We start from the raw sequence: 27,510 nt of genomic DNA, 5'->3' as shown, positions 1-27,510 counted from the left end.
TTAAGGGTGGGGAATGTCTGGTCCGCAGGCCATATAAGGCCCTCGAAATCATTTGGTTTGGCCTTGTCAAGGCATTATTGGTGAGTTAATTAAATGTTTGACCAAATACAGCAGGCTAATTTTGAAGTTGATAGTTTTGTATGGCCCATGAATATCCAAATGGCCCTTGGCAGAAAGAAAGGTTCCCCACCCCCGCATGGACAAAGCTTCCAAATATTTAAGTTTCTATCCTGTCAGAAAGTCCTCTCATGTTCTCATACAAAATACCTTGACCTTTTGTTCAGCATCTTATGTCTGTCATGAAGATCTATGCAAAGTACATTAAACTTCTCTTCTATATAAATATACTTCAAGTATTTGAAGATAATTAATATGCTCTCTTTAAATATACTTGATACTTTTGAACCTAATGCATAATTTATCTGCATGTAAAATTTTATCTTGCCATATTTGACCACTTATTTCAGTATGTCAGAATTTTAACTGTGAATTCTGGTATGCAGGATACTGTCAATGTCGACTTGGTGTATTTGAAAACCATAGCTTCTATATCTTTATTGCATTCAGTATTAATAAATATTTAAAAGTGTAGAACCAGAACAGACTTTGATCTCAGAATAAAACTTTATCAAGGTTGACACCAAGCAACATACTTTGGATAAATAAATGTGATAATCTACAAGTTCACCTGTTTGTTTTATATTCTAACACACCTCTTTCTGTCTTGTCCAAAAATTGTAATAAAGGCTTTATTGTGGTTTTCTATACACAAGATTTGCAGGAGAGCAAATGTAGTCAGTAAAGTTAACTGTGTAAATTCAGGCAAGTCCCTTACCATCTTAATAATTCAGTCTTAAAAGAATAATGTATTATTTGCCTAATAATCTGAATTGTGTTGAATATCACACAATAATAATATAGATGAAAGTACTTTTAATCAAGAGCTGAAAGACAAAGCAATACTATTATCATGCTAATTCCATTAATCTTATAGAAACAAATAACAAAAATAAATAAATAAGGTTCCTTTGCCCACAGTACTCACTGGATTAATGTTGTATCCCAGTAATCACTCCTTCCTTGTCTATCTCCTCCTACAATCTGTTTAATTCCTTCTGAATTCAGTAGAGCATTAGTAATAGTAAATACTGAATAATAACATTGTTTCCTTAAAAACTGTTATAAATAAAACTTAGGTTCACAGGTTAGCCTTCAGAGGCTTAATTATCTATCATAGTTATTTTTACTTCCCTATATATTAAGATTCCCTGAAGAACTTAAAAATTCTAATGAACAAGCAACTTCATGCAAACCAATTGAATTGTAGTCTCTATGTATTAAACTTGATTGTAGCCCAGCCAATGTAGCTCAGTGGTTGAGCATTGACCTATGAACCAGGAGGTCACAGTTTGATTCCGAGTCGGGGTTGTGGGCTCAATCCCCAGTGTGGGGCATGCAGGAGGTGGCCAATCAATAATCTCTCTCATCATTGATGTTTCTATCTCTCTCTCCCTCTCCCTTTTTCTCTGAAGTCAATAAAAACATAGTTTTAAAAAACTTGATTTGAAGAGTTAAAATTTTAAAAAATTGCTAGAAACTTCTGATAGTTCTCTTAACTTATCCCTTAATTTTGGTCTAGTCTTTGGGTTATAGGCAGTTAGAAAGACATGAGCAGAATAACAATACAGAAGGTCACCAGGACAGAAAGTCCTGGGTGCCTAGTGAGGGACAAAACTGGGAAAACAAGGACCTCGCCCCAAGGGTGACTTTTCTTCTCCTAGAATATCCCTGGTCATGTGATTTAGACCACCCTGACCTTTTCCTCCCTAAAGATAACATCTAGGCCTCCATTTTATTTCAGTTCCAGGCCCAGAATAGCAGACAAGTAATACCATTGCTACTTCAGGACGAGCTTCATTGACTAATGACCCCCTGCTCTGGTACTGGCCAATCAGTGAAGACTATAACCCTGAAAGAGCACAGCTGGAAAACTGATGAATATTCTATTGAGACCCTCCCCTGTGATTCCCACCTGCAAGAGAGAGATAAATACCCTAAACACAAGTGATTCAGTGCACTCTCCTCCAGGGAAGCACGCCTCTGCCATTCCTTCCCCCGCTTCTTCCCTCTAAGGAAGAAGGGGGGAAAGGAATGAAACTTGCAATCTGGGGAGCAATGGGCATCAGCACCTTGTCCCAGCTAATCCCAGGAACCTGTCTCCAAGGACCCTGTCCCAAATAGATCCTGAGAAAGAATCTGGAGTGTTTATCTAAGCCTTGAGACAAACTTTAACCATGCAGGTGTGGGACATTCAAGTAGTTGCTATCGAAGAGACAACTCTTATGCAAGCAGGACCAGAGTGGCAGGCTTAGGACCAACAAAGACCAGAGGCTTTAATTTAAATTTTAAGCATATGCAAATTAATTTAATTAACTGCCAGAGGAATTACACCACATGAAACATATGCAGTTGCAAATCACACAGCTTTTTATTACTCACACAAATTCCTGAGCGGCTGAAGGTACAAAATTAGTTAGGGATCCTTGTGGTGTTGTCCTCTGTGGTTTAGCAGCTAGGCTGATCTGGTACGGGTGCAGGGGGCTGGCATTCTTCTCCCAAGAGCTCGGTCACATCTCAATTGGGGATTACTGGCCATTTTTCTGTCATCTGGCAGGAAAAAGAGTGTGGAATGGCATTGCTTGTCAGACCCACAAAGGGACAGGCCTTTGTAATGTCTCGATAAGATGAGCATCGAGCATCGTTGGCTGACAGGGGTCCATATAAAGCTTACTTGTACCCGTAGCAGCTCAGGTGGCTATCAGTGATCTACGTCAATGCACATATGTTAATCTTAAACACGGCGAGGGGGCTAAGGAGAGTACTTCACTCAGGCAAGTGTTTATCTTGACACAAGTCACTCTTCGTCAGTTCAAGTCCTTATCTCTGGGGTACACACACTTCAGGGCAGTGGGGAATGTATCTTTAATATCAGACTCTAAGTCTTAAGAGAAGTTAACGTAAACATTTTTAATTTTTCTCACATTCTTTAAGCATTTTTAAACATTTCTATATTTTACTACAACAGACCCCTTTTCTATGACTTCCCAGGGAGCCAAGGCAGGCCAGCATAGGCTCTCCTGTTGCTTCTTCTATGCCCTTCTTTGTTTCACTGTCCTAAGTGTGGTTTTGCTGTGGCCAATAAATTCTTGCTTGCTTTGCTGCAATTTATGTCTTGATTGAAATATTTTCTTCAAGAAGACAAAAACTGCCAAGCCAGTGCTGCTCAGTGGTTGAGTGTCAACCCGAGAAGGCTAAAGCTAATTCCAATGAAACCCTGAGGTTTTTTTTTTTTTTTTTTTTTTTGGGGGGGGGGGGTTATAGCAATCTGAATCTGTGCCAGTAACCTAATGTACATTCTTGATGACCTAAAATTAAGCCACCACCCCTTCTCCACAATCTGGTCGTGTAAGACCTGTTTACCTAAAGTACTACTCCCATTTTAGAGAGGCCATAAACCATGAACAATACACAACCCCCGGAGGGAGTTATCAGCGCTGGCACCAGGCCAGGCCCTTAGATATTGTCTCAAGGCCCCACCCCAACACACGGGGCTTTTTGCAAAGCCCATGAAAGGTCCGGAAGTCCCATCCATATTTGGGGGACAAAGAAACCAAAGGGGATAAAAGAAGAGCTTCCACCATACTGGTTTGCTCAGACTTTGGAGGTAACTCCTCTGAGACCGCTGGCGTAATAAAGCTGTGTGACTCCATTTCTCTAAGTGTTGCTTGGATTTCTTCGGTCTTTTACAACAAACCTATGAACTAAGAGGTCACTGTGAAAGGAGTTTTTGAGGGGTAAAATGGGAATTTTTAAGGGGAAATAGGCAGGTTTAGAAAAAATTTAGAATTTAAGGGGCCCCACAGAAAACACAAAGGGCTACAGAGCTGAGGTTACATTTCCATAAGACAAGGGAGCTGGGAGAAGTTACATTTCCATAACACAAGGGAGCCAGGCACAGTTACATTTCCATAACACAAGAGAGTGGCAAGGGTTACATTTCCATAAGATAAGGGACTGGGAGTAACAAAAGGTCTATGCTTACAAAATAAAGAAGGAGGAAGAAAGCCCAGAGGGAATAGGAGGATAATGAGGGAGGACAATGTCCCAAGTGAAGTTTTACCTTTGAGCTCAGGAGTTACTATAGTAACCAATTCAAAGGGGAATAGCCACCAATCAGAGGGGATATCAAGGCACCAAGAACTGCAGCCTGTATAAACTATGGAAACAGGAACTTGGTGGGACTCTTTCCTCATCCCCCTTGTGGGAGTCTATGCTGTGAGATTCTTTCCCCTTCCCCACCGGGAGTCTGTGCTTGTTCTTCAATAAATTTCCACCTTTGCTATACCATCTTCCGTCCGTGGGTTCATTTTTCAACTTCGACGGACAAAGTGCCCGGAACCATCCTGCCCAGGAGAACACTGCGTGTTCCTGTCCAAAAATCCTGTGTCAACTGGTTCAATTCTCATTCTGGGCACAAACCCAGGTTGTGAGCTCGATCCCCAGTGGGGGACCTGCAAGAGGCCACCTATGGACATTTCTCTCTCATCCATGTTTCTAACTCTATCCCCCTCCCTTCCTCTCTCTCTAAAATCAATCAACATTAAATAAAAAAGAAAGAAAGGAAGAAATAAAGAAAGACAAGAACTGAAGTATTGTTGTCTCACCAGGAACATTTGCATCTGAAAATGATCCCACATGACAAAAATGACAGCATAATATGGGATGTGTTGTTTTCATTTCTCTGTCATCTTTTAATATTCCACAATTTATTAAAAATAATGAGATATCCCTTCATTTTCTTTTATGTTTTTACCTTCAAATTTATGTTCCATGTCTTTATAGATTTTTTTCAATATACAACACATTCCTAGCTTTGTCTTTTCTGAAACTCTCTTACCAGGTTAGTGTTTTATTTGTGTTTAACACATTAAAAGGTGTGTCTTTTCATAAGTTCTGCTCATTTTCTCTGAGAAGAGAATTCTATCTGATGTGTTACCTTGCCATTATAAGGGAGGAAAACATACTTTTCCCTTTGCCCTCCTAAATTTAGACCCCTGTAATAAAAGACAAATTGATAAGTGAAAAAAAAAAAAGAAGTTTATTAATATATACACTTCATGTATATATGGGAGATACTCCGGAAAATTAAAACTTTCTGGGATGGCCTAAGCACTAGCTTAAATACCAGCATCAGCTAAAGCCAAATGAAAGGTATGGGTAGGCCAGTCCTGAGGAGGTTACCAGGAAATTAAGATTTTCCTAATAAGTAATAGTGAGGTTTGTTATGCTGATTTAATTGGGGTTCTCCATTTATAAGATTTTCTTGTGATTCTCAATTGTCTTTCTCTCTAATAGAAAGAAGGAGAGATCCTTACAAATGACGATCTCCTTTATAAATGTAAATTTCCCTTACCAAATACTGTGTTTTTAGAGCTTCTCCTTTGCTGTTCCTCAAAATAATTCCTATACCAAAGAGATATATGTTGGCATATGCTATCACCCTTCACTGTATTTTTCTTATTTAACCCATAGGCACTGTCTGCCGATTCTCCTTTACCTCTAAGAATGAATTACTATCAGGAATAAAAAGCACTGCCAAGCTACATTTTTTAAACTTTGAGGATAATGGGAGTTGTGGAAGGAGACTTTAAATGACAAATCAAGATTAAAAACTGACATATTTGTAGATATTTATTTTATCATATATTTGCGCATCTCCTCTCCAAAATACAATTAAATGTATAACAAATTATAGATAACATAAAAATATATCTTTGCAGCCTTTTTACCAGTGTAAGGAAACATGGCCATCTTGACTCCTTAAGAATTACCAGTGAAAATATTGTATTTTTCCTATTTTTCCTTTGAGTCATAATTTCAATATGGCTTACACATGCATTATTCCTATAATTAAATAAAGTAAAACAAGGATTCCCTCAATCCTTTTTTTACGTTCTCTTATAGCAGGGATGCTACCTTGAATTTATAGCCAATGAACTTGGTTATAGACAAATAGATAAGCAAATAGACAGAAAGCACAATATAAATTACAGCTGCCAGTTATTGAAATTATTTTTTAATTCCCTATAGCTCCTAAGTCTCAACTTATTCTAAGTTTCATTGTGAATTCCTTTTGATACCATTATAATTAATCCAGTTATTAATTAATTAACAGAAAAAGAGCAAAGGGAAGGCCAGATAATCTGGGCATGCCATTTGTACAGCTTTGCTAGGAAGCTGCATTTAACACTCCCCAGGTTTGTTCCTTGCAGATTGCTGTGGGAAAGGACCAGATAATAGACACATTCTCAGTAAGATCTGGGCAACTTGGGAAAGTGCTTTCTGTCAATCAAACCTGGGAACAGTGTATTGGCCAGAATGGGTTTGGCCACTGCAAGGGCGTGAAATCTGAAACACATAGGCTCCTGAACAAAGACGTTTGCTGTCTTGGCCCTCTTGCTCTCTTTGGGACTCTTGTTGCCATGTGGATCCCATATACAATGGACTAATGCATCACAACTAGCCTGATGCTCTGCTGACTCAACTCCAACAGGGAATGAAAACTTTGGACACTTGCTTTGCTTCTAGCTGTGCTGAAGCCCCAGCTGCACCCTTTCCAGGACTGTCTTAAGGAAAATGGGACTCTGCAAACTAAAGGGTGTAATTTCACACAAATAAAGCTTTCTACCACATCTCATCCTCCTGTGGGGGCCTCCGGAAATGCTTATTCCAGCAGTACCCCAAGAACCCCACTCCCATAGTGACGCAGACAGTCTACCAATGCAATTCTCTGATAACACTTTGACTATCTCCTACGTAAATGTATTAGTCAAAATGTTACCCAAGGAAAGATTTCAATCAAGAGACAAAGTGCAGCAAGGCAAGCAATAACTTAATGACCATAGCAAACACACACTTAGGACAGTGAAACCAGGAAGGGCATGGAAGCAGCAACAGGAGAGCCCAGGCTGGCCTGCTTCGGCTCCCTGGGAAGTCAGAGAAAAGGGGGCCTGGGAGACAAGTTCAAGGGGTTAGCACAGGACAAGGTGCTGGTGCCCATTGCTCCCTGGTTGCAAGTCTCTTATAGTCCCTTGGAGTTTAGGAGATACGTGTCTTTTGGATATGAAGAGGGGAAAGAGAATGGCAAGAATGTGCTCCCTGGAGGAAGACTGTGCTAGGACCGTTGTTTTCTGGGGTTTTATAGGCTGGACATTTAGGGGATATCTTAGGGGTAATTAATAGAATATTCATCAGCTTTATGCTGATGTTCCAAAATGAGATTTATTCTCTTAATTTGTCAGTCCTTGTGTGTGGTTGGAAAATGGCACTAATTGAATTTCTGTCTTCTGGTTCCCCTGAGTAGTATGATTTAAGCTATTTATCCTCTGATTGGTGAGGAGAAGTGTAAACCATTTGCTATTAAGTGTCCTTGGTTTAGGGAAGATAGAATTTACTAGGTGGCTGCAAACTGCTGTTTAACTGTCTTAGTTTCCTTATTCTGCTTGTCCTAAAATTTTTCTAGCTTCTTACTTTCCTTTAACAAAAACACTCTTTTAAAATAATCTGGAAATACTACTTAAATTTGCTTCCTTAACTTCTGTGTGTGTGTGTGTGTGTATGTGTACATGTGTATTTACCTGACTAGTATGTAATCTGTGGACCCTGAGAATAAAGATTCATTTGATGTGAACCCTGAGAAGGAATTTTCTGCTGAGATAGACTCCCCATGGTCAACTGAGGGCCCAAATTTTGTAAGTAATCATCTTAGCAGCTATTTGCTGACAGGGGTTCCTAACCTACTCTATATCGGGAAGAACTTCAGACTGAACTCTTGGCTTCCTTGAGATGAGGTATGTGGTGAAATGGCTATGACCATAAGGGCTAGGATATAGTAAAACCAACTCCCAATGGCTTAGAACTGCCAGACCAGCTTAATCTTACATGGCAACTAATTTCACCCTGCAGTAATACTTAGTACTCATTGTCATACATTAGCCATGATCAAAGACAGAAAGCCTATATAAAGACAAAAAATGGCCAACCTGGTCTTCTAAGAACTCTCCACCCTTTTCCCCCCAAAAAATCCTAAATATTCCTCTTCCTTATTGAATGCCTTATTGAACACTGGTTGTGCCTTTTTAACAATGAACTAAGACCTGCCCCATCCAATCAGAACTGCTAGTTTTACTCCAAAGATGTATAATTGTTGCTGAAGAAATGGATTTCTCCATTGCTAGTGGCAGTGATTTCAGATAGGAAGGGAAAGGAAGAGAGAGATAGAAACATCAAAGATGAGAGAGAATCACTGGTCAGCTGCCTCCTGCATGCCCCTGACTGGGAACCAAGCCCACAACCCGGTCAGAGCCCATGTGCCCTGACCAGGAATTGAACCATGACTTCCTGGTTCATATGCCAATGCTCACAATCAACCACTGAGAATACCAGTAGGGCAGAACATTTTTAAATAATGCCATTAATAAATCTAACTAAACTTATTTATTTTAACTAAAATATCTAAGTAATAATGTGCATATTATTTTCTCCTCAAAAACAATTCCAGGAAGTATATATGACCTTAATAATAATAAAAGGTTAAACATATCTACATGTGTGTGTATGCACACATATTCACATACACACACAATCATATATTAGACTAAAGCTGGCTCTTCCACTCATTCTCTGTCATTTTGCTCCATAGGAATAACTAGTTCTTGGCCTGACCTGGTTCTTTTACATGCTAGTAAGTGGTCACAAGACACTTGGAAAATGTATTTATTACATTGCTAGGTTGAATTCAACCAAATTTTAACTGTGAAGTATTTTCACTTTTTTTGTGTGTGATTTCTGAGAATAGAATATAAGTTCAGTAAAATGTTTCTGTATACCAAAGAAAATATTAGAAAATCATGCATTTATTTCCCATGGAAATACACCTTTCAAAGACTCTACTAAAAAAGCTAAAAGTTTTAAACAGATTCAAACTGTGCCATATATTTAATCTGAGTCCATAGCATCTTTTAGCCAGTCTTTTGAAATTCTCCAAAACATGTCAAAATCCCTATGTCCCCTTTAAACTGACAAGTACCAGTTACATTATTATTTTATCTTAGATTTCAAAATAATATCTGACTTCCTTGTGGAAATTTAAAAGGTTTATATTTTACCTCTATAATATAATATGAAGTGTGGAAAGTTAGATCTATTTGAGCTCAAATTCCTATAACCAAGTTTCTGCACCTCAAAAGGGGACATATAAGGAGGGTCTTGATTATATCTGGTTCCTCAGCTTGGGATAGATATTGTTATTAATACAGTGTACTCCTCACGCTCACATTTTTGCCTCATATTGCATCCTGCTTGTCCTAGGTCAAGTGGATTATTCCCTAATGCTTTACCTGAGTTCTATCACATCTCCATTCCTAGTGTCCATTGACTTGCTAAAGTTACCAGTGACTAGATCTGAATAGTGCTCCCCCATCCCCACTCAGATCTATCTGGCACCTCAGAATGTGACCTTATTTATAAATAGGCTCTTTGCAGATATAATCTATTTCTCACCATTGAATTCTACAGGATAGTCTATTAACATTTTAATTTTGGCTCATTATTTTATTTTTAAGAGCTGTAATTTCTCCTAATTTCACTATTTATTTAATGACCATGTGACAATTAATTTTACATATTAATTTGACTAAACTGTTTGGTCAAAGTGTGTTTGTGGGGTATTACTGGATAAGATTAATATTTGAGTCAAACAAAGAGTAAAACAGTATCCCTCCTTAATGTAGGTGGCCCCCATCCAATTAATTTAAGACCTGAATCCAATAAAAAAAAAAAGTCTGAATAAGAGGGAACTCTGCTTGCCTGTTTGCGGTGGAACATTAGTTTTCTCCTGCCCTTGGACTGGAACTTACACCATCAGCTCTCCTGTTTCTCAGGCTTTGAGATTTAGACTGAAATTATATTAGTTTTCCTGGGTCTCCAGCTTACTGACTGACTGTAAATCTTAAAACTGCTCAGCCTCTAAGCCAATGTCTAAAAAATCCATCTGTCTATCTCTATCTATCTATCTATCTATCTATCTATCTATCTATCTATCTAAATACCTATTTAGATAGATAGAGATATTGAGACATGACTGTACTTAGAGTCACCCAGTTTTGGATTTATCTTTAATTATTCTCTATCCTTAATTATTCTCTTGTTCCTCTTACACACAATAAAGTTTGTCAAGTCTTTTTAATTTTCTCTTCCATTAAACATCCTTTGACTTTTATCATAATACTCCAACTAGTCTCTCTTCTTTAGATATTCAGAACACGATAATAGCTGTGTAAATACAATATTTTTAAATAGAAGCCTACATATGGAAATATGTACCCTAATGGTACTAAATGTAGGGAAGTTGTACATTAAGTGGCATATAAAGTGATTTTGTAGAAGTTCAAGTAACAGGAGATCAAATTAAGCAAGTAAAATAAGTCAAGTCCCAATTGTAAATGTGGAGATTAAGTTATCTATTTAAAGATGCATAATATTGCCCTGGACAGTGTGGCTCAGTGGTTAAGTATCCACACATGAACCAGGAGGTCACCATTCTTTGATTCCCGGTCAGGGCACATGTCCAGGTTTTGGGATTTGTTCCCAGTAGGGAGGTTCAGGATGCAGCCCATCAATGATTCTCTCTCATCACTGATGTTTCTATCTCTCCTTCTCCCTTCAACTCTCTGAAATCAGTAAAAACTATTTTAAAAATAAATAAATAAATAAATAAATAAATAAATATGCATAATATTTAAATACCAGGAAAGGATGAGGAAAGAGCACTCTTGGTAATGAGCATATGAGTATAGATCCAGAATCAAGAGAATATTTACACAGGGAGTAACCTGCAAGAGAGAAATGGAGGGTTTGTTTTGAATAACAATTTATTTTAATTTGTTAAGAGTAAAAATGGCCAGTTTATAATTTTGCATGGAATTCAAACAGTAGGGTTGATGTGATAAAATTGGTGGTGGTATGTTAGATCTGGTTACCTAAGTAAAGTGCTGTTTACTGGTGGTCTGGCACATGATTGCTTGGAGAAAAATAAAAACTCGAAAAGAGCTTGGAAAAGAGCTAGTTAAAAACCTGCTGAACTGAGTCTCAAGTGATGATATCTGGATTAGTAGCAGGAAGTTAGTAAGGGAGGAAGGGAGAATATAGAGCAGTCTATAATTTCATTTTAACTGCTTCCAGATGCCATCCATTACAACAAATTAAAAAAAAAAAAAAAAGTCAGAAGCTACCCAAGAACAATAGTTCTCAACAGGTGCTGCGCATGCCTTCAAAGGAGGAAGAGGGTGAAGAGGAGGTGAATTAGTTTAAAAACATGTATGCATGACCCATGGACACAAATGGCAGTGTGGTAATGGCCAGAGGGAGGAGGGTGGCAGAAGCTAGGTGGAAATGGGCAAGGGGGAGGGAAATTGGGGCATCTGTAATAGTGTCGACACTAAAAATAAAGTTAAAAAAATATCTGGGGGATATTTTTGCATGGCCCAATGAATAGACTGGAGAGTTGCCCTGGTATTTAGTGCAGGAAGCAAGCATCCTAACTTCCTCTCATTGCATGGGTAATCATATACAACAGAGAGATGCTACACCCCAAATGTCAATAGTACTGCAGTGAAAAGCACTGACTACAAGTGTTCTGAATTTGAAATGTGTAAATGAGCTTTTGTAGATCAGGGTAACACTGGAAATTAGAATATGCTACTATCCTCTTTCTCTTAGGAACCAGCAGCATTCCTATGACAATGTTAGCAATTGCTATTTCAAAGCACTGGTGTTTGAGTATTAGTATATATAACTCAGTGATATTCAGGAATGCTGACAATCCTATCTAATAATAGACAAATATGCAAATTCACCATACCTCCGACACACCTACAAGCCACACCCACAAGCCAAGCCCACCATCCAATCAGAGCAAGTATGCAAATTAACCCAAACCAAGATGGCTGCAGCCACAGAGAGCAAGGTTTCCTAGGTAACAGAGGAAGCCAAGCTTTCTGCCAGTCGTTGCAGGCCTAAGCCTCCACTCAAGCTACAAAGTTTCAATTATAGAAGGTAAACAAATTCAAACAAATGGCGGCAGAATGGAGCTTGAGAGAGCAGGCCAGGGTTGCTCCAAGCAACAGGGGAAGCAAAGCTTTCCACACACCCTGGCCGGGCCCACCCGCTTAAGGCAACAAAGTTTCAATAATAACCCCAACACAAATGGCTGCGGGCCTCGGAGGGAGCCCCAGGCTTGGCTCTGCTCCAGGCTACAAAGTTTCAATTGTAGAAGGAAAATAAATTCCAGATACCAGGGCCTCCGCTTGCATTGCCAGGGGGCCTGGCCCGCCTGCAAACCACCACAGGCCCCGCACTCAGGCCGCCCCACGTCCCAAGGGAACCCCCACCTGATCGGGGACACCCTTCAGGGCAAACCAGCTGGCCCCCACCCCTGTACCAGGCCTCTATCCTATCTAATAAAAGAGTAATATGCAGATTGATCATCACTGCAACACACAATATAGCTGCCCCCATGTGGTCAAAGATCCTGCCCCCATGTGGACACAAGATGGCCACCACAAGATGGCCAGCAGGAGAGGGCAGTTGGGAGGCACCCGGCCTGCAAGGGAGGGCAGTTGGAGGTGATCAACCCTGCAGGAGAGGGCAGTTAGGGGTAACCACGCCAGCAGAGGAGGGAAGTTGGGGCAAACAGGCTGGCAGCAGAGTGGTTAGGGGGTGATCAGGCTGGCAGGCAGAAGCGATTAGGGGCAATCAGGAAGGCAGGCAGGCAAGCAGTTGGGAGCCATCAGTCCTGGATTGTGAGAGGGATGTCCGACTGCCCGTTTAGGCCCAATATTGGGCCTAAACGGGCAGTCGGACATCCCTTGAGGGGTCCCAGATTGGAGAGGGTACAGGCTGTGCCTGAGGGACAACCCACCTCCATGCACGAATTTCGTGCACCGGGCCTCTAGTTATAATCATAAATGGCTACAAAGGAAATTACCTAAAGAAAACAGAGAACATTTGGCCATAAAAATTTAAGGTAATTTTACTGGCCACATAGTATTCATAGTAACTCAAGTAATGTCACATTCTATATCCAAACTTTAGCCTGCTTCCAAATCACCAGGCAGGCCTATGAATGCATGTATTACTAGAGTTCCTGCTTGTATAGTAGGTCCAGGAAGGGTTTGAGAATTTTCATTTCTTACAAGTTCCAAGGTTTTGCTGAGTACTATTTGTATAGTGGGAGTGGGTGTGGGCAAGGGGAATAAAACGAAGAACAGCCTCTAGAAATGTTCTCCTTGCCTTTGTTACCTGCTTAGATGGAGGAGGGGTGACTCTGAGGTGTCTGGTAAAACATTGCAATATGGCTTACAAAATCTTTTGAACCTTTTTTTCTCTCAGACATAGACTATGACATTACTTGATTTATGAGTATTATGTTGCCAGAAAATCACCTCTTAAATTTTCATGGCCAAATTTTTATGGCCAAATGTTTTCTGTTTTCTTTAAATAAACTCCTTTGTTGTCATGTATTATTATGATAGTCAGAATTCCCTAATACCGTATATGCTGAATGAGAGGAATCTTGGAATCTTAGTGGTTCATGTTTATTTCTCACTTCTGGGCATATAAACAAAGACCATCCAAATAAGAATAAACAAATGCTATTTTTTGAGAGCTTTTTATAGCAAAGAAGTCAGCCACTATTATTTGGGTTTGCTCACCCACAGAGGAGAAAGCTTTACAGTGGAAAAGTTTTAAAGTGAAAAAAGGGGAGGCTTCAGGTATGCCCTGATTGGAAACTGTTGGCAGGGGGAAGCTGAAGGAGGTTAACTCAAAGTGGGATATCCGATGTGGTTGGTTAGGGCAGCATGGTTGGCTTCCTCTGGTTGCCCCTAAATTTGAAATGCGGGCAAAATTTTGGGAATCTGTTGAGATTATGCATCAAGTGCTGATTGCCTCAGAGGTTGTGGTGTGGCTTCCTGGCTGGTTGTTGCAGATTGTAGGTTAGAGTAGTGTTTTTATAAATGGTCTGGCTGTAGTTCATTTGTATATTGTGTCTTTTATTTCCAGTGCCTGTCAGCAGCTACATGTCTAGATCTACTGCTGTAGCTCTATCCCAAGCTGTATGTAATTCTAGTCTCCTTCTTCTTTCTTAGCCCCATGATTATTCTCTAGACCAGTGGTTCTCAACCTTTCTAATGTCACGACCCTTTAATACAGTTCCTCATGTTGTGGTGACCCCCAACCATAAAATTATTTTCGTTGCTACTTCATAACTGTAATTTTGCTACTGTGAATTTATCCCAGGGATGCAAGAATGGTACAATATCCACAAATCAATAAGTGTTATACATCACATAAACAAATTGAGAGATAAAAACCACATAGTCATATCAATTGATGCAGAAAAAGCATTTGACAAAATCCAACACCCTTTCTTGATAAAAACTCTCAGCAAGGTGAGAATAGAAGGATCATACCTGAACATAATAAAAGCCATATATGACAAGCCCACAGCTGACATCATACTCAATGGGCAAAAGCTAAAACCATTTCCCCTAAGAACAGGAACAAGACAGGGATGCCCACTCTCACCACTCCTGTTCAATATAGTGCTGGAAGTACTAGCCATTGTGATCAGACAAGAAGAAGAAATAAAAGGCATCCAAATTGAAAAAGAAGAAGTAAAACTGTCCTTCGCAGATGACATGATACTGTACATAGAAACCATAAAGACTCCATCAAAAAATTACTAGACTTAATAAATGAATTTGGCAATGTAGCAGGATACAAAATTAACGTCAAGAAATATATGGCATTTCTATACACCATAATGAACTTACAGAAAGAGAGACTAAAAAAGCAATCCCATTTACTATCGCACCAAAAAAATTAAGATACCTAGGAATAAACTTAACTAAGGAAGTAAAAAACCTATACATGGAAAACTACATGACACTGAAAAAAGAGATAGAGGAAGACATAAATAGATGGAAGAACATACCATGTTCATGGATTGGTAGAATCAACATCATCAAAATGTCCATACTACCCAAAGCAATCAATAAATTCAATGCACTTCCCATTAAAATACCAACGACATATTTCATAGACCTAGAATGAACTTTCCAAAAATTTATCTGGAATAAAAAAAGACCCCGAATAGCTGCAGAAATCCTGAAATAGAAGAATAAAGTAGGTGGGATATCAATACCAGATATCAAGCTGTATTACAAAGCCACTGTTCATAAAACAGCATGGTACTGGCACAAGAACAGACATATAGATCAATGGAATAGAATAGAGAACCCAGAAATTAACCCAAATCACTATGCTCAATTAATATTTGACAAAGGAGGCACGAAAACACAATGGAGTCAAGACTGTCTCCAACAAATGGTGTTGGGAAAATTGGACCTATACATGCAAAAAAAATGAAGCTAGATCACCAACTTACACCATATACAAAAATAAGCCGAGAATTGGATCTGTGATTAGAAGACACAGTAGAAAAAAAAAATCACTCAATCAGAGAACAACAACAACAACAACAACACACACACACACACAAACACAATGAACACACAGTTTAAAGGAGCTGTGGGACAACATGAAGTGTAACAATATTCACATTGTAGGAGTCCCAGAGGGAGAAAAAAGTGAGCAAGGGATAGACAACCACTTTGAAGAAATAATGGCAGAAAATGTCCTAACCTGGTAAAAGAAAAAGTTACACAGGTTTAGGAGGCACAGAGAGTCTCAAGCAAGAAGAACATAAATAGACCCACATCCAGATACATCATAATTATAAGCCATTACAATCAATTAATATTTGACAAAGGAGGCAAGAGCATACAAAGGAGTCAAGACAGTCTCTTCAATAAATGGTGTTAGGAAAATTGGACAAATGCATACAAAAAAATGAAACTAGACTACCAACTTACACCATACACAAGAATAAATTCAAAATTGATAAAAGACTTCAATGTAAGATGTGAACCCAAAAAAATTCTAGAAGATAATAATAGGCAGCAAAATTTCAGACATGTATCGAAAGCAATATGTTTACAGATACATCTCCTAGGGCAGTGGTCGGCAAACTGCGGCTCTGTTGACTAATGAGTTTGCCCACCACTGCGTAAGGCATTACCCTTACCCAGAAGTTTTGACTTCAGGTTAAAGACATTAGTACATTATTAAAATGTTTTTTAAGTGTTTTTCCCTAAGGCAGTGGCCAGCAAACTCATTAGTCAACAGAGCCGCAGTTTGCCAACCACTGTCCTAGGGCAAAAAAAAATTAATGAGTGCCAATGATATACCTGATAAAGGGTTAATGTCCAAAATATATAAGGAACTCATACAACTATTAAAAGGAAGACAAAAAATCCAATTAAAAAATGGGCAAAGGACCCGAATAGACACTTCTCCAAGGTGGATATATATATAGGCAAGAGACATATGAAAAAGTGCTAGAAGTCACTAATCATCAAAGAGATGTAAATTAAAACACCAATGAGGTATCAAACACCTCACCTCTGTCAGAATGGCTACCATCAACAACTCAACAAATGCAAGAGCTGGTAAAGATGTAGAGAAAAGAGAATCCAAGTACACTGCTGGTGGGAATGCAGACTGGTGCAGCCAGTGTGGAGACCAGTATGGGGTTTCCTCAAAAAATTAAAAATAGAACTGCCTTTTGACCCAGTGATCCCACTTCTAAGAATATACCTTAAGAAACTCAAAAAAATCAATCAGAAAGAATGTATGCACCCCTATGTTCATAGCAGTGCAATTTATAATAGCTAAATCTGGAAACAGCCTAAGTGCCCATCAGTACTAGTACATGAGTGGGTAAAAAAGCTGTGGTACATTAACACTATGGAATATTATGCAGCAATAAAAAGTATGATCTCTTACCCTTTGAGGGACCTGGACAGTATTATGCTAAGTGAAATAAGCCAGTCAGAGAAGACAAGTGTCACATGATCTCACTCATATATCAGATCTAGTGAACAAAACAAATTGCTGAACAAACAGATCTATAGACATAGAAGCATGGAAAAGACTGTCAAGTCTCAATGGGAAGACAGGGGAGGGTGGGTGTGTGGGAAGAAACCAACCAAAGAATTTGTATGCATATATGCATAACCCATGGACACAGACAATAGTGTTTTGGAGTCCTGGGGTGGGAGGTAGAGGTGGGCTATATGGAGTCAATGGGAGAAAAAAGGGGACATATATAATACTTTCAATAATAAAGATTTAAAAAACATAACCACCAAATTCTCATACAATTTGTAGTCAAAGAAACCTTGATAGTTTCTAGGCAATAGTACAATAGTTTCTTATATTCTATCTTGGAGATATGGATAACCATCTTAAATTTTAATACATCATGTAAGTGGGAGTTCTCAACTTTACAGTGTAGCCTATACCAATAATGAGGAGAGCAAAGAAAATTTCGTATGTTAATCAGAAATCTGAATTCTTATAATTTCTAACTTCAAGACAACATTGAGTAAGACATCTCTTTCTTACATTTGGCAACCCTTCACATATTTGAATAGAGCTATTTTCTTTTCTCTTGTGTGTTCTTATTTCTGAAATAAATGTATATCATTTCCTCAACTATTTATCTCCAATTAAATCCAAACTATCTACTATTTTCCCTTCTTCTAATTAATGTTCTCTGTTTTGATTATGTAATTTATTCTCTTTAAAATGTGTTACTGTGAATTGAAATCAATTTGCAAAATGCTTTTTGGTTACTTTAGCATACAATAAAAACATTTCTAATAATGACTAGGATACAACATAGTTATCAGTGCATTCTAAGACTTTAAAGTGTTTTTGAATAATATTAAGGTGTGATCAAATAGAACTCACAGGTTATTTACACACAAATTGCTGCAAACATTGATCTTTACTAACATGGTGATATCGAGAACCAAACAATCCCTCTATTTCCTTCTCTGAATGTTTTATTATTAATCAGTACAGACCAAATAATCATAAGCTATTTAGCACTATTATTTCAAAGCCCCTTTGCAGAGTTGTTTGCAAAGACAATTTAATCTAATTGACAAAAATATTTAGTTGTCATGAGTATATAGAAATCATAAAAATGGCTAATGAATTTTTTTATTTTAAATGCACTGTGTAGTTCTGTTTAATTCATTAAGTGAATCAAATGAGTTAATACCATTGTAGAGTCAAAATTTCTTGCTATATTATATTCTGAGAGCTAAATTTTCAGTAACACATATTTTATGCTTTTTTAGAAAAAAAAACAAATGCATAAATTGTCTAAAAGAATTCTCAACACTAAATAAGGGGAATTAATAAAGCATTTAGACACAATGAAGAAAAATACACAATACATACAACTATGGGGTTATATTTTTTTCAACTAAATTTATAACAAGAAAATATTTTTATTTTAAATATTCTTAAAAATCACCATTTTGTCACTAATTGAGTATGATTTTCTAGGGCTCAGAATCATTCAATAAGAGTTTATGAACTGTTTAAAAAACATTTCTAAGCAAACTGAAAAGGGCTATAGGACAAGACTTGTGGCTGCTCTGAGGGCTTATTAGTATGATTCAAAAAATGTCTGGATAACAGACCTTTTGGGGTAGTTCCTGAATGAAGTTCAGAAAAGTCCTTGGATCCATTGTTAGCCAGTGTAAGCTGAGAGAAATAAATACAGGCTTACTTCATGTCTGTGTGTACTGTATCCATGATACTCTATAGTCCTAATGTATATCTCATAACCAGAAGATTGATGAGATGTGCCTGGACCAGCTGAAGTGGTCCTTGGCATAAGACCAGATCTATCTCTGTGCTGAATTTCATCAGCATCATGCAGGCCAAGTTGGGCATGATGGTAGCAATGGAGCATCCAGATGGCTGAAATAATCTTAATGTCTCATACTATGATCCACAAGCTTGCATCTCATGGTCATGCTCTTTTGGGCCCAGAAAATTGGCCTCTCATGTAGAGAATGTTTTTGGTCATGCTGTCATGTCTCCTGACCATGCTGATTGTCCTCTGACTCTATATTTATATAAACCTTATTTTATTTACTCTTATAGTGCCTACATCTCTCCCTTTTAGCAATATGAATCCATGATGAATATTTTCCCATGCAGTAGTCATGCATTTTAACCCTAAAAATGGAAAAAGGAAGATCTTTGTTTCTCAAAAAAAGAAATGTCAATTACTAACTCCATCACATACAGGTGACAAGTTATGAAATAATTAGAATACATTTTCTCCTTTTATCATTGTTTTACATTCTACTTTCTATTTCAATTAGTTTTTGTCTTTAGGAAAGAATGGGTATATCTGCTGTTATCCACAAGATGACAAGACAAAATTTTAAACATGTTAATAAAAGGAACCAAAATATACCACACTTCAAATGCAAATGCCTTTTCAACCCCAGAATATTCTATTTGAAGTGTACTCTTTTTCTATCTAGAGTAATTCAGTATTGGAGATATATGTATTTCCCAGAGAAAATAAAGCAACCTTGCACACAAAAGGGAACCCTTGGAGATAAGAGGTGTGGCTTCCTAAATAAGCCATCCTGCTGAGACTCTGTTTGATATGGAACATGTTCTTGAATATTTAGGCTTGTCCTTTTTTTTATTATGACCAATGAATAGTATGAATATAATACATTGAGAGTATGTCTTTGTATACTTCAAACCTCTGGTCACTCTGTTCTCTTCTGGCTTCTAATGTTGTGTGTTAAAGTCTGAGACCAGTCTGGTCCTTTGTTCCTTGGAGAATCTTAAAAATATGTTAACTCTAGTTGAATTGTATTTTACTTATGCTCAAGATTCATATGTTCACTAGGTTGATTTTATATCTGAATCTCTTAAATATATCTTATACTTGGTAAGCTCTACATTCAGAATCTAGTATTTTTGTAAGTACAGGAATAGTGTCTTTTACTATATATTTAATAATTGAGTTTTTTGGCTTCTTTTTTATTTTTAGCATGAACACTAATATTCTGAAGTTTGATTTCTGCTTTTATATATCCCTATCATCTCTTTTGTTATCCCTTTTTATTCTTATATTTTCCCTTTCTTTCATTTTCAATGGAATTTCTGTATTTTTCATCTTCTAGGGGAAATGTTAATTATGTGATTTATTTGTAATCTATAATAATACAAGCATAATATGCTAATTAGACCGGACAGCCGAACAACCTTCTGGACGTCATTCCGGACGTCCTGCCGGATGAAGCAGAGTGGTTAGGGGCGATCAGGAAGGCAGGCAAGTGGTTAGGGGCGATCAGGCAGGCAGGTGAGTGGTTACGGGTGATGAGGCAGGCAGGCAGAGTGGTTAGGGGAGATCAGGCAGGCAGGCAGGCGAGTGGTTAGGAGCCAGCAGTCCCGAATTGCGAGAGGGATGTCCAACTGCCAGTTTAGGCTCGATCACGCAGCATTGGGCCTAAACTGGCAGTCGGACATTCCCCGAGGGGTCCCAGATTGCGAGAGGGTGCAGGCCAGGCTGAGGCCAGCCCCCTCCTCATGCACAAATTTTATGCACTGGGCCACTAGTTTTCTTATATAAGTCCAACTTTCCCTATGGATGAGAATAAAATCTGATTACATGTTGATGTTGCCTATCTGGTTCTAGTAGGCATTTGAGTTTAGAATCACAGGGTAGGCTTCCTATTTATATAAGAAGGTTCAGCATCTTTAATTATGATCTATCTGGAGGGTCAGCATACTCCATTCAGATATATTTTTTGTCTTATAATTAGTGTAAATTTCTCCCAGATTTTAGCAAAATTGTGACCTTTAGTATTAGTGCTCAATATTATTCTAATTGTGTCTTATTTTGAGATACTGTAAGTTTTTTAATTGGAAAATAAATTAAGTAATAAATTGAAAAAGCATATTTGCACTTTGCTCTCCAGGCAAATAATTTGATTCCTTGAAATGTCCTTCAGTCCAATCTCTTCATTTTATGGTTGTGTTTCAAGTATTACTTTTAAAAGATTTTATTGGTTGTTTAGAGTAGACTTCAAACAAGAAGCCAATATGCTTTGCATACTACTTTGCACATTCCAAATATTCCATATTGAACCTAATATTTTGCCAGTCTTTGCCAAGATTTCTCCTTTTATATTCTCTTCACCTTAATTTTTTTCTTGCCCAAGGGGCACTCTTGAAAACCATCATTTAAAATAAAAATAAAAATAAAAATAAAAATAAAAATAAAAATAAAAATAAAAATAAAAATAAAAATGAAATAAAATAAAATAAAATAAAAATAATTTTAGACAATCTTTCTTTTAATTTTTAGATTTACTTTCTAAACATCAGTACCAATATTTATTTATTTATTTATTTATTTATTTATTTATTTATTTAATTTTACCTAAAGTGCCTTAGCATCCCTCTCTTCATGATCATTGATATACTCCATAACCTGTCAAACATATTTCTCTTAAACATACCATCTTTATTCCTAATTTGTTTTCTAATCAGAGCATTTTGAATCCTTGTTTTTTACCTAAGCACAAAGCCCCCACTTCTTATTCCACTTCTTATTTGTGATCTTCAAAATTAAACCATTCACTTTACTACTTTAAGAAATACAGAAAGTTTGCTTATAGCAACCTACATTTGAATTTATAAAGTCCAAGGTACAGGAATGAATCAATCTAAATTATGTTTCTTTGTTGTTCTTAATTTTTGTAAAACATTTTTTTTACATTAAGAACTCAAAATTAAAAACATTTTAAGCTAATTTGTATTCCCAATACATCTTTATTAACAACAAAGTAATTCAGATACTGTCCTCATAAAATAGAAAAACATATACAGGAGTTAAAATGAAAGCAATTCTTAATTTTTATAAGTTGACTCTTTCCTTTTATTTGAGCATATATGATGTTTTTCCTTCTAATGTTTCTGACAGCAAATTACTGCTAATATCTGTATCCAAATAATGGGGCATTTTGGGTGCTTTGAAGAATAATTGTCACCTTCATTTAAGGGCTTTACTGATAACTGAATTATTTTCTCTCTAGAGCCAGTGTCGTTTTTAACTCATTGCTTACTGTTTAATTACTTTATTTGCAATAGGTGCATACTATATATTTGCAAGCTTATTAAGCAGTAGTATTATGTCTTTGAGGGTATGTCTTATGTCCATTTTAATATAGTGGTGAAAAACTCAGGGATACATGTTCAAATATACTTAATGATTGGGATTGGTGTTCACAAAAGTGTTCAGAATTAATTAGTACATACTTTAGTTCCACTAAATAGATGTCTGGTTTCTCCAAACTAAATTTAGAGATGTTGATACTTTATATTATATGGAAATACTCATTGACTATTTAATCATTATGATATTGAATATTACATCTCTTAAATCTACATGTACCCTAAGGCTATGAATATTTCAAACTAATAGACATTTGAGTGGGTAAAAAGATTTGTGTAGTATCCCTGAACTCTGCTATGCTATTCTTTCTTCATTTATTATTTCCTCTTAGCTACTGAAGGTAAAATCTGACAAGACTAAATTCTTAAATATCTACTGCAATTGATAGGACCAATATAAGAGATGACTAGGTGTTAATACACAGGTTACACTGAGGTCAAAATATAAATTACTTACAATAATAGATTAAAATACTCTATTTTTAATTTATCTACAGTTAAATTTCTCATTTATTTATGCTATTTGCTAAATCTTATGTTATGAACTTTTAATAAAATTAGAAAAAACTGGCCTTCTCTGTAGCTCATTAAATTCATTCCATTTCACTCAGAGGCAGCATTTAAATGTACTTTATCTTCAGTAGTATTCTCTCTAGATCTGACTAGCTCAACTCAAAGCCTGAGAGCCCAGGGCTTATTTCATAACAAATTCCTGCTGTCCTGGATTTGTATATCTCTGTAAAGAAGCCTAGTTATTGATCCACAACTATTTTGCAAAGCCATATTAATATTCCGATTTTGCATAATCCATTTATTTTAAGACAAGCATTAACTTTACAAATGCCTGTTTTCACATGTTTGTATAATATTAAGGACATACTTGAAGTTATACAATCAAGTAACCACTACAAAACAAAAACTTCTTTTTGTCCTCAAATGTATCTCCAGGCTTAATGATCAAATGTCTGTTGTACCAACCAGAAACAGACTCTAAGAAATACAACATTGTAATTGTTTTTTTACTTCTTTGTCTCATCCATTAATACCAGACAACAAAGACATATTTAGCTTCTACAGATTAACCTGGACATTAATGTGTCTTCAATTAAGAGTTTGATGACTACCTGTTATATCACTAATTTTCAAAGTGGGAGTTAAAACCCTTTGAGCATTCAAATAAATCTAAATTATTTGTGCCTCTCTAGAGCATGCTCTTATCTCTGACCTTGCAACTATGCCTCCTGTCTCTGGAGTTTGAGAACACTTCAATGTCATCTCTTTCAAAGTTGTTATTGCTCATGAAAGGGTAAATTTTGAGTGATTTTCACTTTTTTTATCCTTAAAGTAATATGTGACAAATCTTAGACACTGTAGCCTGGAATAATTAGGAAAGGAACTATTTATAAGGATAAAGTGTCCTTAGAAAAGGGCAGAAAGCAACATTTTCCCCCACGGAAAAAAACAACATTGAGTTATAAGAGAAAACAAAAGTGTGATTAATTTGATATATAAGGATAATCAAGGAATTTTTCAAATATAAAAATATTCCAAAAATTTGTAAAAATCTTGGAAATGAGCAAATAAGATCTACTGGGTTTTCTTTCAATTAAATGCTTGGTATTGTCTAGTGAATCCCAGGTTTTCCTGACACTGTAGAATGTGTAATTTTATAATGTGGTACTAAGCTATATAATCTTATAATTCTATAGAGATAGAAATTAACTTGTAGAAAACTGAAAATAATATATTTTTTTCCTATGCATAGCAATGAAATGGTCCTTATTCACGCTTATACACAATCATTTTTTCTGTTAGAAAATGTAAATATCTATGATTCAAATCTTTATGTTACTGATATAAAACTCTTGCTGGTTCCCTTATCAATTAGTGAGTTAAGAAAATATCCGACATATGTTTAATTCATATTTGTATGAGACTAATGGGTTAGCTTTTTGAAAGTTATACTTTAACATAACAATTACAAAATTACATATACAATATATTTATTTAATAAAATTAAAATTAAGAAAGGTTCTATTTAGCACCTAGCGTGAAAAAGTTATTTGTCAGATCTTGTCACTATAGGCAGTCCAAGTCAAAACTGTAAACAGATAATGTTTGAGAAGCCCTGGCTCTAATGAACTAAGTTGTGCAATATTATAATATAAATTATTATTCATATTGGAAGCAAATTTGAACTTTGTACATTATCTTTTGCGTTTGAAATCTCCTTTCATTCAGTTTCCTTCTGTCCTAAGTGGTGCCTGCACAGACTTTTTTTAAAAAAATATATTTTTATTGATTTCAGAGAGGAAGGGAGAGGGAGAGAGAGATAGAACCATCAATGATGAGAGAGAATCATTGATTGGCTGCCTCCTGCACGCCCCCTACTGGGGATAGAGCTGGCAACTCTGGCATGTGCCCTTGACTGGAATCAAACCCAGGACCCTTCAGTCCACAACCTGATGCTCTATCCACTGAGTCAAACTGCCTAGGGCCCTTCACAGTCTTTATTGCTTTGATGGATCGGTGTCCGCCTTTGTTGAGGGAAGCTGTTCAAGAAAGATGAGCACTGAGTGTCAATGCCAGGAAACAAGAGGAAGGCCATACAGTCTGGACTGCCCGTGGTCCTGTAGGTAGCCTTGAGAACAGTACCAAGTGTGAGACCGGTGGGGTCAGAAGGGATTTAAGTTCAGCAACCGTGATATTTGAGTTCTGTCTAGGAAAGAACTCAGAGCCAAAACTCAAACTGTAAGAGAACATTTATTTAGAAAATCTCCGAGGTAGAAGTAATTCATGAAATAAATGGGCTTAGGGAATAAGTTATGGAGGCAAAAGAAGGGCCCTTGGAGCTTAGAAGTGAGGAAGGTCAAGGTGACCTTGGGAAGGGGGAGGGGAAAGGCACAGGCTGGGTCCTCTGTCCACGGGGTTTTAAAGGTGCAGAATTTTGGGGAGGGCACAGGGGAAGATTTAAATGGGATATTCAGCAGCTTTCTAGGTGTATTATTTTAGGGTTGGAGTCTCCACTGATTGATTGGTTGGCACCAGGGCAGGGAGTCATTATTCAATGCAGCTGGTCCTAAGGTCAGTCTTGGCTTCCATTATCTGGTTTTGCTGCTTTTCTGAACCTGGAGCTGAAATACAACTGAGGCCTAGATGTTATCTCTAGGGAGGAATGGTCAGGGGGTCCAAACCACATGACCACCAATGTGCTATGGGAGGAAAGGTCACCATGGCCCATTGTCCTTGCTCTGCTCATGTCTGTCTAACTGCCTACTACAGTCCAAAGTCAACTTGGTTTGGCAGATTCAAATGTATGCTGCAAATTTTGTTCTTCATGCAGTGTTATTTAAGGCTGGGCAAACAAGACTTTGAATAATGATAATATTGAATAATGATAATAATGAAGGGAGCAAACTTTTCTGTTATTTTCTGTTATTTGAAAAGTTTCAATAGAAAGGAGGTACATGTTAGAATGGCTGTTGTAAAATAAGTGTTGGCGAGGATATGGAGAAAATAAAACCCTCCTTGTGCACTGTTGGTGGGAATGTAAATTGTCACAACCACCATGAAAAACAATACAGCAATTCCTCAAAAAATTGAAAATAGAACTACCATATGATCCATCAATTTCATTTCTGAATATATATCTAAAGGAAATGAAATCAGTATTTGGAGGAGAAACTGCATCCCCATGTTCACTGCAGTATTATTCACAATAGTCAAGATATGGGGACAGCCCAACTGGTGTGGCTCAGTGGTTGAGCATCAACCTATGAACCAGGAGGTACCTGGTTCAATTCTCAGTCAAGGCATATGCCCAGGTTGTGGGCTCGATCCCCAGTGTGGGGCGTGCAGGAGGCAGCCAATCAATGATTCTCTCTCATCATTGATGTTTCTATCTCTCTCTCCCTTCCTCTCTGAAATCAATTAAAAAATATTAAAAAAAGAAAAATATATTGGGACAGCCTAAGCATTTCTCGACAGATAAGTGGATAAAGAAATTGGGACACACAAACACATTGAAATCTTATTCAGTAAAAAAATAAAAAAGAATCCTGCCATTTGCAAAAACATGGATAAACCTTGAGAACATTATGCTAAGCAAAATAAGTTAGACAAAAAAGACAAATACTATACATTACACTTACATGTGGAATGTAAGAAAGTCAAACTCATAGAAACAGAGTATATCGGTGGTTTTAGGGGCTGGGGAGGTTGGGGGAAATGGGGAGATGGTCAAAGGGTACAAACTTTCAGTTATAAGATGATAAGTTCTTGGGATCTAATATATAGCATTCAAAATATAATTAGTACTATTTATATATTTGAAAGTAACTAAGAAAGTAGATTTTAAATATTTTCACCATGCACACAAAAAGAGAGTAACTAACTATATGAGGTGATGGATGTGTTGATTAACCTATTGTGGTAATCATTTCCAAATATAAAATCATCATGTGGTACAGATCAAGAGTATATGTTATATGTCAATTATGTCTCAATAAATGTGGGGGAGGGGAGGAAAAGAAATGAGGTGCCGTCCTGGCAGGTGGTCAGCAGCACCTCCTAGCAAAGTAAGTTGTGCAGCTGGAGCGGAATGGGACAGCTCCTTTTCTCAGACTCCACGGACAACTGAAACATCACTGATGGAAGGAAGGAATCTCAAAGGAAAGCCTGAGGTTTGCCAGGTAAATACGGGCTTTATTCTTCTGACCTTTTTTTTTTTTTCTTCATAAACTTCTAAGGGTGAAGGACAATCCTTGAGATTATGACAAAGGCCTGGAGATAGCACCTATTAAATGTGCACTACAGTGGGAGAGTTTCATAGACTCCTTTGATTTAAATAAAATAGCTTTTATTAAAAACCATTTCAAAGTACTAATATTTTCCCTCAAAAGTTCTTTCTCTTATCCACTATCAAACGTCCTATTTTTAGTTGCAGAGGTTGAAATCAATATATGTTGCTTTGTTGAATGTTTTTGATTGTTTTTTTCTTTCTATATTTGAGCTACATGAACAAACTTTTATAATTTTTAAATTATTTGTGTGCTGGGCCTGGTAGCATTTATTTATTTATTTATTTATTTATTTATCCATTCTGAAGCATTTTTATTACTCAACATGAAAACCAAAAGCTTGGTAGCATTTACGTGAGGGATAAGCATAAGAGAGATAATGGCTTGAAATAATTTGAGG

This window comes from Cnephaeus nilssonii (assembly GCF_951640355.1).
Source record: "Cnephaeus nilssonii genome assembly, chromosome: 3".
Classification (NCBI taxonomy): Eukaryota; Metazoa; Chordata; class Mammalia; order Chiroptera; family Vespertilionidae; genus Cnephaeus; species Cnephaeus nilssonii.
Note: the sequence above shows the minus strand (reverse complement) of the source record.